The sequence below is a fragment of the Columba livia genome, chromosome 3 (assembly GCF_036013475.1).
Source record: "Columba livia isolate bColLiv1 breed racing homer chromosome 3, bColLiv1.pat.W.v2, whole genome shotgun sequence".
Classification (NCBI taxonomy): domain Eukaryota; kingdom Metazoa; phylum Chordata; class Aves; order Columbiformes; family Columbidae; genus Columba; species Columba livia.
Window position 1 is genome coordinate 101,353,242 of NC_088604.1, and position 15,912 is coordinate 101,369,153.

General features: G+C 42.2%; 1 long non-coding RNA gene across 1 annotated transcript in view; it reads right to left on the reverse strand.

Moving 5' to 3' along the window:
* Nucleotides 1-11,826, reverse strand: part of LOC110365484 (uncharacterized) — a 144,622-nt gene extending 132,796 nt beyond the window's left edge. The window contains exon 1 of the long non-coding RNA XR_010471630.1: nt 10,775-11,826. This is a non-coding gene — a long non-coding RNA (uncharacterized LOC110365484). The remainder of the gene's footprint in view (nt 1-10,774) is intronic.
* Between the last annotated feature and the right edge of the window lie 4,086 nt (nt 11,827-15,912).

Below are 15,912 nucleotides of genomic sequence, written 5' to 3' on the forward strand. Positions count from 1 at the left end.
AAACGTACAAATATTCCTTATTAATAGATCAGCTGTCAAATCAGTTCTGGCAAAAGGGTATTTGAATGGAGCAGCAAGCCCAAGTGGATCTGATCTTTGGAAAAGTTTTCTTCCCAAACAGCTTTAGTCTCAAAATTCCCCAGACAAAAATAAACAATAGCAAAAGTAACAGCAATAAGACGACTGAGACAAATGTCATGAGCTCTTCTCCCAGGGTGATTTAGAGACTTCAGGTAAAAGAGATTTGCAAGTGCTCTGGTCCATTTTCGAGTCATTACTAGGAATTAATTGCTCCACATCCAAAGGCAGCAGTTTTCATTTACTTCCCTTATGCATCAGTTGCTTCGACTAAACTTCCAAAATGTCTCAGGTGTGCCCATCCCCAATCCACCCTGCAAGAACACATAGTCAGCTATACCTTCCCCTGTTCTGGAGGGAATAAAAATTAATTCCAATACCGTCAGCATTTTCATTCAAGTAAAATGAAAGGAGAACTGAGCTTCTGCTTGCAATACTGACGACGTGATTTGCAAGCTGTAAAGGAGGATTCCTGCTCCCATTTCTGGGGGCTGGATAATGCGTCAGCTCAGAGTATCTCACTTCTCAAAGACCACTACTTAAAATGACTAATCTGAATCAATAATAAAGACACAATTGACTCTTCATTTGCTTCCAGTGGCTGCCCTTGTCGATTTACAGCGTACCACATTTCTGAAAATCACAGGGTTCTTTGCTTCCAGAGAAAACACTTATTTCAGATAATCTTGCCCCCACAAAGTTATTTTTCAATTTTCTTCAGTCACTGCTATGCCTGCAGGAATGTCTGACTATCCATAAAATGCCTTCTGACAGCTCAGATTCATTACTAAATTACCACATTTAAATTTTTCATGTGCACAGTGCAATTACTTTTATGAATGACTGCCAGCAATATTTCACTAAATCTGAATGAATTTTTAAAGGATTCTAATTGCCACTTAGATGCCCCTATAACTCTAGTTTTAAAGGTTTTCATTTCTTTTAGTCATAGAGTTACCTGTGTTCAACACAAATGTGTTCCCTCTCACATTTCACATCACTGAAAATTATTTACATCAGAAACAAAGAAATATGACACTGGTGGTGCTACATAAGCAGTTATATTGCACAGCAGAAATGACTCATAGCGAAAGTCTTGAGCATGAGTAATTATCTGTAACCCCCATGTGGAGCTTTTGCGTCAAGTTACATTATTCATTTGGGTTTTGGCAGGGGAAATTAATGAATATCAGCTTGATAGACACCTTGAAAAAAAAAAAAACCTAAATTTCCAAGTAGCTGGGCCAAACTAAACCTTTAATACGTCCAATGAAAGAAAACGAGGAGGTGCGTAAGGAATGTTTTTCTACCACTGAAATTTTAAAAAGCAGATACAAGTAAGTGTTCAGAGAGGACAGGTGAGCTCGTAATTACACCACTAAGATGGGCTAGAGTTCTGACTTATCTCCCAGTGGAGCGTCATCAGGAAATTTCATTAACACAGTCTATTTTTTATGCCAAGGTTGTTAATGAAAGTCATAAACAAGATCAGAAATAAACGAATCATTTATGAACTCCTCCAATCAACTCCAACTAGACTGATGTTTCTCTTTGAAGTGCCACATACAAGCTGGGCAGAGAATGGGTCAAGAGCAGCCTTGAGGAGAAGGGTTTGAGGATGTTGTTTGATGAGAAACTCAACATGACCTGGCAATGTGTGCTCACAGCCCAGAAGGCCAATTGTATCCTGGGCCACATCAAAAGGAGCGTGGCCAGCAGGTTGAGGGAGGTGATTCTGCCCCTCTGCTCCACTCTGGTGAGACCCCACCTGGAGTCCTGTGTCCAGCTCTGGAGCCCTCAGCACAGGAAAGACATGGACCTGTTGGAGAGGGGCCAGAGGAGGCGCATGAAAATGATCAGACAGCAGGTTGGCGTTGTTGAGCCTGGAGAAGAGGAGAGACCTCCTAGCAGCCTGCCAGTACCTAAAGGGGACCTATGAGAAAGACAGACTTTTCACAAGGGCATGCAGTGACAGGACAAGGGGCAATGGCTTTAAACTGAAAGAGGGGAGACTGAGATTAGATATAAGGAGAGTGGTGGTGCACTGGCACAGGCTGCCCAGAGAAGCTGTGGATGCTCCAGCCCTGGAAGTGTTCAAGGCCAGGCTGGATGGGGCTTTGAGCAACCTGATCTGATGGAAGGTGTCCCTGCCCATGGCAGGGGGGCTGGAACTGGATGATCTTTACAGTCCTTTCCAACCCAAACCATTCCTTGATTCTATCTTCTACATCCAAGTGCTGCCCACTTCAGAGATTTTTCTATTCCCATTTTCACTATCTCCTATCAGTTTGCAGAGAGGCATCAAATCAAATGTTCCCTTGAAAACCATTTGAATTAATGCTCCTTTATCTCTCTTGCCTAGAAAGTCAAGGATCAGGTTAACATGAAAGAAACAGAAGCATACGTCTACAATGTCTTCTGAAAACTGTCATGAATTTCGTCTTGAAAATAAACCCATCTGCTGCATGAACAGCAAATGTGATACAGGGAGCTCCACACAGAGCCTGTTAGAGCTCGCAGCTCAGAACACCACTGAAAATGCTTGTCCTTGGTCACCCACAGCGTGCATGGCAGCCGTTTGGGCAGAAAATAGGGGCTATCACAGGCAAGACATGGGGCATAGAGGCAGCTGTATCAATGACAGAATTAGAGCACTGCAACTCAAGAACAGACATAACTGAGCCAGTTGCAGATCCTAAAATGACTCAGAGATAAGCAATAATTAAAGAAGACAAGAGGTCTAAGATAAATGTTTGAAGAAGGTCCTATCAAAAGGGAGATGCTGATAAATAGCCTATAAAAAATGTCTTCAATTTCTTAAATTGTATGTGAAGCAAATGACCCACCACAATCCAAGACTCCTGGATTACCTTGCTGGTTTTGCTACTGGCTGACTGCAGAAATATGGCCAATTCAGTGAATTTCTCCATCTCTCTGCTTCCATTTTTAGCAGAGAGGGAATGGGGGAAAAATACATGGCATATCCACTCCTGTAAGGATGTTGAAATCCACAGATGAATGTGCTGCAAGTCATTTTTAAGCAACATTAATCTTATGCAACAGCAACCTATTTCAATGTGACCCTCAACAAAGGCCAAAACCTCTCAGGGACGGTTGCCAGCAGCAAGTTCCACTTCAGTACTGAACCTTTCACAGGGTCCAGGAGCGGTTTTCATCTGCATCTGAACTCTAATTAGCAGCTTTCATAAAGCTGCATTTGATAACTTTATTCCAACATTAAACATCAGCCCTTAATATTTTTCCCCGTGTGTTACTGTCCAAAATACACAGCTGCGGATGAAAAATTGCTTGAAAAAGGTGATTCCAGCAAAACAAGCCGCCTGTGAGAAACACTTCATTGTAACAGAGGCAATCACCAGTCAAAGTTGGCTGAAGCTACGCCAAGGGAACAGTAAGCTGCAAACACGATTCCCCGCTTCCCAGTGCTCCCACTGCTCCCGTGTCCAGTAGCTTGGTGAATATTGGTCTTCTGATCAGTTCCAATAGAGACCAGCTGGGCTCTGGCTTCAGCCTTACTGGCGCACTTAAATACAGATAAATGGTATGTAAGTGTATTTCCACTCAGCAGGCAGAGCGGGTTGTGGTTTGTACTTGTTATGGGTTGAATTAAAAGAATTTCTGACTGCTATGATTACTGCATACACACAAGAAGAGTTGGGCTTTTCTCCCCCATACATTAGGGCACAACCTAGCATTTCCAAAGATCCTCAACATTTTACAAATCAGAGTCCTACCCTAAAAACTGAAAGAGTTTGAAGAAGCTCCCTCAATACATTCTCTTGCTTTCCCTCTTCTCCAGCTTCACATTCCTCCCAGGTGAGCAATACTGAATGGCTCTCCAAAAGCTTTGACAGTCTCACGTCTTCTCTCATTCTGAGAAGAAAGGTCTACACTACAAGAAACATTGCTTGTGCCAGTTAGCACCTTGCTAACAGTCCAAACAGAAAGTAAACTCCACAAAGTTTGCTAGGCTTCCACTGAGACATAATTACTGGGGCTGTTCAGCCTGCAGAAAAGGAGGCTGAGGGGAGACCTTATTGCTGTCTACAACTACCTGAAAGGAGGTTGTAGCATGGAGGGGGTTGGTCTCTTCTCCCAAGTAGCAAGTGATAGGACAAAAGGAAAAGGCCTCAAGTTGCACCAGGGAAAGTTCAGATCAGATATTAGGAAAAATTTCTTCACAGAAAGGGTTGTCAGGCACTGGAACAGGCTGCCCAGGGCAGTGTTTGAGTCACCATCTCTGGAGGTGTTTAAAAGACACAGAGATGAGGTTCTTAGGGACATGGCTTAGTGTCAGTGTTAGGTTATGGTTGGAGTAGATGATCTTAAGGGTCTCTTTAGATCAAAATGATTCTGTGATTCTATATTTTCACTAAATCTCAACTGCGCCCTCCCCAGAAGAAGATCATTTCTAGCCTGAGAAAGTAAGGCAGAAAGTCCTTTTGGCTCGTTGTGCAGCCATTTGCAGTCTCCAGCCTCAGGCACGACTGGCCAAGGACCCTGCACATCCCGAGCATTTGTCCCCACGCAGCTCTCTGATCTCCAGGATCTCCCCCCACTTACAGGATCTGTACTCGTGCCAGGATCTTCGCCATCTTCATTCCAGGATCCCCTTCTTTTCAAGACCATTGCTCCTTTTTGGGAAGCCACCTTTCTGGCTTCCTATTCTTTCCAGCAGCCCAAGCCTCTAATTTTTCCAAACTAAACAGTCTAGTGCAGAAGCACAACATATGATCAGCCTCCTCATTGTTGGTTCTTTCTCAGGCCTGCTTATTAATTGGAGGGTTTATGACATTAATTGGATGAATTAGGATATGCCACTACTTTTTAGTTCACATGTTACCATAATTTACAATCAGGCCACAGTGATTGCAGTTATTTAGCAAGGAGCAGGCTTCTGCTTGAGAGTTGGAAAGTTCCATTTCAGACATCCACACCACACAACCACTTATCTGTCAGCTGTGTGTGCTCACAGCTTAGGCTATTTTTTCACCTAAGACACAGACAAATATGTTAGCCATGCTGAGACAAACCAAAACCTGCAGATCGTTTCCACACAAGAGCCACCTCTCCCAAGAGACCAGCACGGTAACTGGATTAGGCAACGTGTCACCCACTAGTCTCAGATAACTCCCAACACGTGCTCTGGAACTGGTTCAAAAGAAAGCAAATTGCCTTCATCCAAAATGCTCTGAAGCCTGTGGAGCCATTTCTCTGGGTCAGGCCCCAGTTTCGGGCTGTCACTCATGCTGCTCGTGGTTTTGTCCAGCCTGCTCGACGAGCAGCCACCGCAAAGCATCGGCAAGGCAGCTCAGAACCAGGAGCCCTGATTCATTTTGATTCTTCCTATCTCAGTAGGACAGAAGCAATTAAAAATATCATAAGAATATTCCCGACTGTACTTTAAAAAGTTCTGAGGCTGGTTAAACATTTTTTTTTCAAAGCTGACAGTGGTTATTCTTAATTGCTTGGAGTAGGAAGATTTAATGGCTTATGTAAGACCAAATTACATAGGAAAAAAAAGGCAGAAAAGCTTTAGGCTTTCTACAGGATCTATTTTGTTCGAGCAACATCAGTGGACCTAATAAAACTTCATCTGCCTCATATCCTTAGGCTATCAAAGCTACAAGAAAATCTACCTTCTTAATAACTTACCATCCTACCAACACTGAGAATCTGACTTCATGAACATGTCTCCTTTTAGAAAAGAAATATAAACAGAGGGAACCACGCTCTGGAAGACTTCACGTGCCATTTATACTTCATGAAAGGTATTTTCTTTCTATGGGAACTCAGAGCTATCCAACAGCATTAAGTTTATGAGATAAGTGTAATTTTAAAGTTCTCAAGTATGACAGTAGATAATACAGCTAGTTTAACTGCTTCTTCCCCAACAGATTAAAAGACTCAATCTGTTGAGTTTATCAGTGGCAGAAACTTTCATTAGCGTATAAATAACCGCATATTATACACACACTCAGAGAAGAGGCCACTTTACCGTGCAGGTTCCATCTGTCAAGCTACAGTCCCAATACCGCGATACCCAAGCAGCTCTGAAATCTCTCCAAATACAACGCATCTCCTTGAGACTAGGGATTTACCATCACCTCTAGTTTGCAGGTAAGGCCTTTAGCCAGAGAGAGATGACTGATGAACCTAAAGACACCTGAAGTCTACAGAATTGCTATAACTTGAATTTGATTCACCTGTGCCCCAAGCTGATTGATGGTCTCCAGTCCTGAACAGTCGCTCTTTGGGGTGGTCATTGCCCTCCATGGTTCACTTTGTCAAGCACTGTTAATATAATATACTGCTGGCAGAACTGTTATCCGTCACATTATTTGTCCTCTGTTCATTAAGAACTGAAGAAGCATCTTCAGAGCTAAAAATCCCCCAAACACAGCTATATACAACACAGACAGTCACAGCTAATGGCCTTGACACAGGGACAAATAAGAGACAATATTAACAACATTGTGAAAAAAATATTATCCTCAGTCCAGCAATGCACTGCTGTCTCCTCTGTGTTGTAGCTTTGATTTTTTTTAACAGCACATCTCTGCCTCTGTAATTACAGCAGGCAGAATGTGAACAGATGCTTACTGCACCCAGCAGCCCACTGATTCAGGCAAACTTTTAGCTGTTAGCAAATCCTGTAGGTAGCTGACTCATGCACACAAGATGTGCAGACTCCCCCCAGCTGATTAACCACTGGGTCTGCACAAGCTTGGTTCACTGACCACAGCTGTTGGAGATACAAATGTCCTCAGCTGACAGCCCTGTTCTTGGTTTCATCATCGTTTTGGGCTGAAAACAAAAATGTCTGCACTCGCTGACATCCTGTCTGGAGTTGGGACAAAATACCCCAAATCAGTAGGTGAGGAATTCCCGCGTGAAATGAATCATGGGTTGAAGTTACAAAAATCACGAAAAGTAGAGAACAAGCAATAGGCTACAATGATACTCAGCCTGCAGTTCTCTAGGTAAATCGTATATATTTATGCGCTGCTTACAGATATCTCAGTTATGAGGTCTGGCTCTGTAACTACCTCCCAAAGAAACAAAATCCACATGGATTTTCAATGATATACAAATAGCGTGTGAACTCAATTTATGTAATAATCAATCCTAAGTCCTTGGCAGTTCCTGCTGTCATGTCCATTTCCAGCGTCCACAGGCACTTCATCAGTCTTTACTCCCAGAGCCAATGTCACACAACATATCCAGTGGTTACTGCTGCGAAAGCTACTCCAGTTTCACGCCTTCTAGAAAGAAGACACTCCAAAAAACCCTGTGCTACAACATGCGAGTGCCTCACAACAGCCTCGCCAACACTAAGCAGGCACAGTTCTAGAAAAATAGAACTGATCTTAAAATCCTTCATCTCTCATCACATCTGTGTCTGTTCCTGCCACATCATTTATCTGCCTTCTCCCTCTACAGCCTTTCTCTTATCCATAGAAACAAACCTCTCTTCGGTAATGATGAGGCTTTCATAATCCACTTGCTGATGAAATAAAACAGAAATGGAAGTAAGCACACATTCCTTTTTCCTCGTTTCCTTTTAGGATGCCACAGAATTTATCTTCACCTCTGTGACTGGATGGATCTTAACACTGGAAGGACACAGACAAGCTTCGGGGTTCTTGCTGTAACCAAACAAGCTTTATGTTTCGTTTGGAAATACTGGAAGAATTAAATCACGTTAATTGTCAATGCTCAAATTCCTCAGAGTTTTACACTTTTTTGAAGTACCACAGCCAGCTCTGAGTCCCAGACTTTCACTCGACAAAGATAAAAATGTATAAACGATGTCACAATTTTGGTTCTTAAAGTTTCATTCATTTTCATGGGATCAAAACATAAGTGTAGATTCCCCACCAACAAGAAGACACCTACTGTTCATGAGGAGTCTGCAAGGTGGAGAGCACCTCCGCAAACCTCAATCACTGATGAACAGTCAATGAGATGCTGAACACAACATGAAGGATCAGGCCCTGAGAATGGTACCACAATGTAGAGTGCCAGACTGAAACATTATCCAAGACAACAAGTCTCTTCCTATAGGCACAGTAAATAGGCTATAGATCAGATCCAGGGGCCAAGGAATGTAGAAACCCTTTCCTCAAAATCTATACTTGCCATCTAACACTGTTCCTATGAAGCAAAAAGTCACACGGTCTTAAAGGCATTTGTGAGTCACTTAAGATAAATGTAGTCCATTTGATTGGAGGACAAACATTTGTGGGAGGAAACCCCCTTTCCCGTGGAATAATCGATCATTCTGGATTAGTGATGGAAGCAAAAGAGAAAATTGCATTGCTAGTCATTCTCTCTCTGGCAAAAAGATAAATCTATATTCTCATCTTGCATATGCAAATGCAGAACATGGCAGTGACTTCTTGGATCAGCAGACTGTAGCATCACTATATCCACTATCAATTACCCCCATATGATTTCCCAGGTCCCAAGGAACCAGAGCATAGAGTTATCATCAGTGCCCAGCACCAACATAGCATTTCAGCTCTCCAAATATTTAGCAGGAGAAATGGCATAAATAATCATAATATGAATTCTACAGATTTAAACTTGCTAAAATAAATAGTAATATATGCTATCCTATTATAATATAAAGACTTTGAAATTTGTATTGTATTCTGGTACCATTTTCCCTCCATCTGAGTGATCCTGAGGTCACGTTGGAAGGGGGGAAAATATACTTGCTAAGATGCTAAATCTACAGGAGCTGAGGGTGCTTAGCACTCCACAGAGTGAAAAAAAAATACAATAAAACAAAGAGTCTCAAGGAAGAAACTGAAGTTATTATTCAGTCCTTACCCAGACAGTCTTACTCGTACATATTGGATTTTCACCATGGAAATGCTGACCAAAGGTGTAAAATAATTTGCTCTTGAAAAATCCCAGAATTTGCAGTGTAACAACCAAAACTATTCTCCAGCACTGCTACCGCCACCGCACCTATGAACCTCAGTCACAGCCAAACCCCACTGTGCTGAGCCCTATACAAGTACAGAAGAAATAGTGCCCATCTCAAAAAATAACTAAACCAAATTAATATGAACTAAAGGGAGCAAAGAAAGGAGACCAGACTGCCTATATGGGCAGGCTGTCACAAGACCGCAGTGGCCTGGCTTGACCACTGTAGGCACCAGGCAAAGAAAGCTTTAAGGAAGATTATGAAGGGAGGCAACCAACGTTTACAGAGAGCTTATTTTAAACATTAGAGTTAGCATGAGTCTGAACACAAAGAGAGAGCTACGTTCAGCCTAAGTGGACAGAAATCCTGATACATCAATAACAAATGAAGAGTGGGAAGACAACTGGTAATAGACTGGAATGGGCCTCCAAAGTGAAGGTGAGCAATTTAATGCTTAACCAAATGGACAGCACAGGGAGAAACACCGAGACAGAAGTGACACAGCCAAAGGGACAGACGAGGAAAGTTTGCTTGACAGCAAAATGTAAATGGAAAAAAAAAAAAAAAAAACGGGCCAAAGAATGTTGGTAACCCTGAAATAATGATCTCCGTGGTTGGGTAGGACTATGCTGGATATCACATGCAGACAGAACCATGGCTCAGACATAGACCTGTCTGGTTTGGCCACCCCCAGACTGAGCAGAAGTCATCCTGCATACAAATCCAGCTGACAGACAGAAGGGCAGCGCCCTAAGCGGGGACCAAAACCAAAGCAGGGCACGGGCTGAAGAGCTTGTAAGGGAAGATTAAAAGCTTCACATAAAGAAGGCTCAGCTTTAGCTAGTGATGACTTGTAACCCTGGCAGGGTGACCAAAACTGCAGTTTAGGTAGAAGATCACTGCAGAGGTACGTCTGTGAAAGCAGAAACCTCACTGTTTATAGAATATACTACTTTTTGGCCACATACAGAAATATCGTGTTTCCCTGAAAAGAAGACAGGGTCTTATATTAATTTTTGCTGCAAAAGATGCTTACTTTTTTACATGTATGGCTGCCTGGACACTACTTAAATTGACTTTTTAATGAACTGTAACTAGGGCTCATTTTTGGAGTAGAGCCTGTATTTCGAGCATCCTCAAAAATCCTGAAAAATCATGGTAGGGCTTATTTTTGGGGTTGGTCTTATTTTTGGGGAAACAAGGTAAAAGAGAAAGAGGGACAGAAAACAGACAACTATGGGACTTCACCAGAAATGCAGCACGTATGGCAGAAGAATAACCCACTCACACTGTCCTGTAACTAAAGGACAACAGAGATCTTAAGTGAAGATGGAGATGTGTCCAAGAAACAGTGGTTCTGCAGAACCAAAAAGCACTAACCCAGAAACAAACAGGGTCTGAAATGTTTGTCTTTCCTTTATGATTCATCAGTGCACTCCAGACCGTGTACAGACATCATGTGTAACGGTCTGAAAATTACTCTCAAAACTTACCAGCTTTGACCACAGCATCATTCCCGAGAAGAAGATCAGCAGATGAAGAATCCGAACCTCACCACCTTTTGCTTGGCTCTGTTCCCAGCCAGCAGCAGTGAGAAGACGGTCACGCAGACGCGACCACGAAAGCTCTGCACCGTTTGCTGCAGAAGGCGACTGATTCTCTGCAGTGGGAAATCCCCACAGACGTGGGATGCTCCGTCTGCCCTGCGTCACCAGCACCCCGAGAGTCCGGACTCACCTCTGCACCACAGTCTCATTCTGAACACCTCCAAAGCCCCAGGGCACGCAAACCCAGACACCGGCACGTCGGTAGAGAAAGTGTAAAGCGCTAAACAAAACGAAGAAATGAAAAATGCAGTTTGAATCACTCCTGGAACTGATGTGAATGCTATCAGAGGGAGTTACGGGTTGGTCTTCGGTATTTATGTGGACTGTTCTGTTTGATCATTGTTTTATAAATGGTTTGTATCAGCACATATGACTCACTGATTACAGGGTGTGCTATTTCACTGTATCAGCCGATTGCCTGTAACACACATAGCTATAAATTAATTTCTTCTTAGATGTATGAGTTTTTCCCCATTCTCCTTGTTTTACCAAAACGAAGTTTTAAAGCGCATCATCAACTTGTGACACTCCTAAAGACACACCTAAAAAGATCATCTTAAGACAACTAAGAGCTAAAAAAGTTATAAATTAGATTATTATAAGAAAGAGCAGCATTCACAGTTATCTGAAAGGGTATATGCCAACCACATGGTGGAATCAACAATGAGCTTTGTCACACACATATATCAAACACATTGCAACACCATGTACCTAGAAAGCCATTCCTCCAAGGCTGTATAATTCCTCAGCTTCCTCTGGAGTGACGGCTATAACCTGCCACTCAGACGTGGTCCTTAGCCACATACGCTCATGATTTTAAACCTGGCAAGAATTAATTACTTACTCCATTTCTTACTCGGTATTTCTGAATTTGAAACTTCTTATTGAGTTTGGAACCCTGAATCAGCGACTGTTCACCAAACACTCCCATTCATTTCAAAGAATAAACATTTAAGATGTTTTTCCACTTATACATACTACAGATTATAAAACATACCAAACCCAACCTTGCGCTCAGCAGAGAAGACCAGCTTGTCTAACAATACTGAGGAAAAAACCTAGATGGCCCAGGCCAACTGGATATGAAAATATATCTATTCCAAATGGGTAGATTGACAGCTGTCAGGTTATACACAAGACCTAGATCAAAGTGCACAAACAGTATGTTACTCAAAATAATTTTCTCAGCTAACTCTACTCACCACTCAAGCAGAGAACTGTAGGTTTTCTACATATCTGTCTGTCTTCTTATCTAATATCCTGCAGGGGAAATAAGCTTTATCTCTTCTTCACTGCATGGCCAGAGTGAAGAGATTTCAAGATAGATCGCATGAAAGCATCTCGTGGGGGCATGAGAGCCTCGAGGGTATCTACATTTATGCATTTTATTTCAGTAAATGTCAAGACTTTTTTTTCTCCGTGGCAGATGGGCCCAAACCACCTGAATGCAGGTTCAGATACAGATTTACTGCTTGTATTTACAATTTTTATTTAGTTTCTTTTACTGTTCCAAAGAATCAGCTATTCCAGATGGATGACATCTTGACTATTTTTGGTTTTAACAGTATGCAATTCTGCCATATTTGGGTTCTTATACTGTACTCACACATCTAATGTCCAAGTATGATAGAGCAGTGCCCCAAGCGCTGGCACAATGGTTATTATCACATGCCGTTTTTCCCTCCTTCACTTCCCAGAGGAAAAGACCACGCAGTGTAAGAACTCAGGAGAACAGTCTCCAAAGTGGAGGAGGGAGACAGTGACGTTTGCAAACCAGGCGATGGAGAATAATACGCATTTATCTTCCTACACTAGTAACAGAATCACAAAACAAAACGCAGCTGCAAACAACCTCAAAAGATCATATAATCCACATTCTGCACCAAGGAAGAATCAGTTGTACCTTTGTCCTTTCTGACAAGTTTTTCTCTAACAAGCCTTTACTCTCTTCCAGTGGCCCTCCCTGCCTCTTCATGCAATATCTCTGTTTGCTCAGTATTCTTGGTTATCTAGCACCTGTCCTAAATCTTTCTTACAGCAGGCTTAATCTGCAAATTTAAATAAGAGATTATGCCCTTCTTCTTTTCAGAGTATCATTATTTCCTCGTTACATGGGTGGCTCATACTCTCCTTTCATCCCTTTCTCAACAGATGTCTGGATAGCTCTGATTCCCCCAAATTCCCAACCCTGTCCTTCAGAGGATTCTCCTCATTGTTCAAAAAACCCCATTAATCGTCATCTATTTGATCTTCCTGGTGTGATAAACTGGAGTTAGGTCCTCATCACAAAGTTGTCCATGTTCCTCCCTCTTCCCATACCCATGAGTGTAACTTCTTTCATATTCCAGATTTCAAAGCAAAACTGCTGAGAAAAGGGGAAAACTTTCCTTTGTTGTCACATCTCATTTCTCTGAGCAAGTGATGTTCCCCTTTTATCCCAATTCACATATAGTTCTCCCAAGTGGTCTCAGAGAGGCAAGTAAGTCCTACTGCTTATCACATACCAAAATTTCCAGTTCCTTTTATTTATTCCCTCACTTCAGTATAGCCCTCATCTAAGAGACTATTTGTTCTAGGCGTGATTCTTAGCATGCGTCATACTGATAGAAATTTTCCCTTAGGGTCTTCAAAATTCCACCTTTCAAAGAGCTGTAATTTTATGTGACTGTGGTCAGAGAAAGACGAAGATTTAAAAGTTCTGCCTTGGTAAAACACGCTCACCTCCCGTGCATCCTACATAAGCAGTAAGTTATAAAAAGACTAATTTACACACAGTGTTTTTGTCTGCCTGTTCAATGTCATTATAACTTTAATACTGCTGCTGAAAGACGGGTGTTGCCAGCAATGGGATAAGTGGAAACATTAATGTGACAGTTTATTAATCAATTTCATCTCATAAACCCTAATGTAACAAAAAGAAGCATAAATACATGCCTGATCTATTAAAGTAATATACGGCCTTCACACTGAGACACAGGCCTACTTTAAATTTCTTGGCAGTTCTAGTTCAGGCTGCTAATACTTTGGAGGATAATATACTAGCTAAATGCATTAATGGTTCAAGTTAGGTTTGTGTTTGCATTTAATTTTCAGTGAAGGTCAGTACTGTTGAAAGGTGCTGGATCAATAGTGCTGGTTTTGAGCAAATTTATCTTCAACTTTCCCCTGTGGAAATAAATTCAGGTTGGCTCTCAGATGTGAAACAGGAATCAGCTTACCTGGTACTCAGTTACTGGTACTTGCTGGTTTCTCAGCTTCTAAGGACCAATCTCAATTATAAGATAATGTGGAAGATACTAGGCGCAAGACAGAGATTCCAGCGAGGAACTCAGCAAGCTAAAACCTGCTCAAAAGCAATTTTTGAGCTTTAGGCTGGCAGTATGGCCAGCTGTGTGTCCCCTTATTCCCGTCACCCATCCCCATGCCTGAGTTGCCCCTTCCCTTGTGCCGACAGAACAGGCTGTGCTTCCACACGGGGAACCGGAGGGGAGAACTGGGTCCTGTCCTGGTTTTGCTAAAAACAAGTTTCTGTTTCAGTGAATTTTTCCTGTCAGCTAAAGCCTTCATATTAACTGCATTTTCCTGGAGAACCAGACACATGTTTTGGTAAACCTAGCAATGGAATGCAAACTTATTGATAAGCACAGACGGACATCTCGCGAGAGGGGCGACGAGAAACAAGAGACCAAGAAACTGACCAACTGTGTATAACATCCCATTCACGTGAATACTTCATATAAAGTGGGAGATCACGAGGATCTCGTTGGCTTTTCCCTTTTTCCCTTTTCCCTTTTGCTTATGGCCGACATTAGGAGAGGACCTTGCTAGTCGTCCCTGCGAACTGAGGCCTGGTGACAGACTGAATCCAGCTCCGGTTGGCTGCAGAGTCCAATCCAGGACTTTGGTTGCCGGCTCTGCAGTTGCTGAGACTTTCAAGATTGGTTTTGTATATTTTGTATTATTTTCTCTATTCTTATTAGTAGCATTAGTAAAACATCTTTAATTTTTTCCAACTCTCTTCACTCTGTGCTTCTTTTCCTCCCAATCGCCTCTCCTTAGTGAAAAGGGGGGAGAGGGAGGGGAAAGTGTGGGGGGGGAGAGGGGGTTAACAATACATCTGCCAGGGTTTTATTGTCACCCCGCAATCTTAACCCTCGACAGTCCAAACAACCCTGTTCATCAGCCCCAGGGCAGGGGCTGGATGGGAAGGAATGACGGGGAGGGCTCCAGCTGCTTCTTTCAGTAGCTGTGCTGGGCTTCCTCTCTGTCTGAAGCATTCATGGAAACCCTAATGTCCATTTACTGCCTAAAATCAGACAGGATAAATCCAGATCTCCCGATTTTTTCTCCCTTGCACATACCCAGACTGAAAAGGAACCACACTGTTCAGCACAGACAACATTTTCGCATGGGGTGAAAGAGAACTGAGCAAGATAAAGCTTGTCACATTCCTCGTCATAATCGCGTGCAGATGTTCCACATTAAAAACTGATATTTACTGAAATACTTTCAAAGTTGCGTCAGAGCTCCTCGGAGCATGTTAAAAATAAGCACATGCAAAATATTACATTTAGCTGGGAGCCAGATTTCTTCACAAAATGACAGACAACTATACAACCGCTTCACTGATGAGCCAAATCAATCCCCTTCATCTGAACACCTCTGAACCCTAGGACTGGTTTTATCTGCAACTATATTTGGCCAAATGATTCTTACCCTCCGGTGAGTACATGACTACATACAAAAAGTTCACTGCATGATCAGTTTACCACATGAAGAAAAGTAATAAACTGTGATTTAAATTTAATAGCCTCAGACAAATTTGCCTGTTTGTTCAACAGCGTGAACTCTCAACCTCCGCTCATTTACTGAGATCCAAGATTCCTCCACTACACTCAGCAATTTCTTAAGAAATATTTGTTTCCCCTAATAATGATAAGTAACAACAATAATAATAAAACAGCACATGTGGTTCTGATAAGAATTAACTAAATAGGATGGCCTCAAATTCCTATCTGATTAAGAGACCATCATATGACAAATCCAGCAGAATCAAGTATCTGCCTGAAAACCAGGGAAAGTGCTTGATTTATGGCACAAAGTGGATGTCTGCCATGATTTTCGCACACTTTGCTATCTTGGCTGACCTCTCCCAGACTTATTTTCTGCACACCAACAGATTTCGCATGTTTTTAAAAACAGTGACAACCGGGAATTCATAAATAATACATCTCCACTGAACTATAACTGCCATGTCTGAGCAGTTCC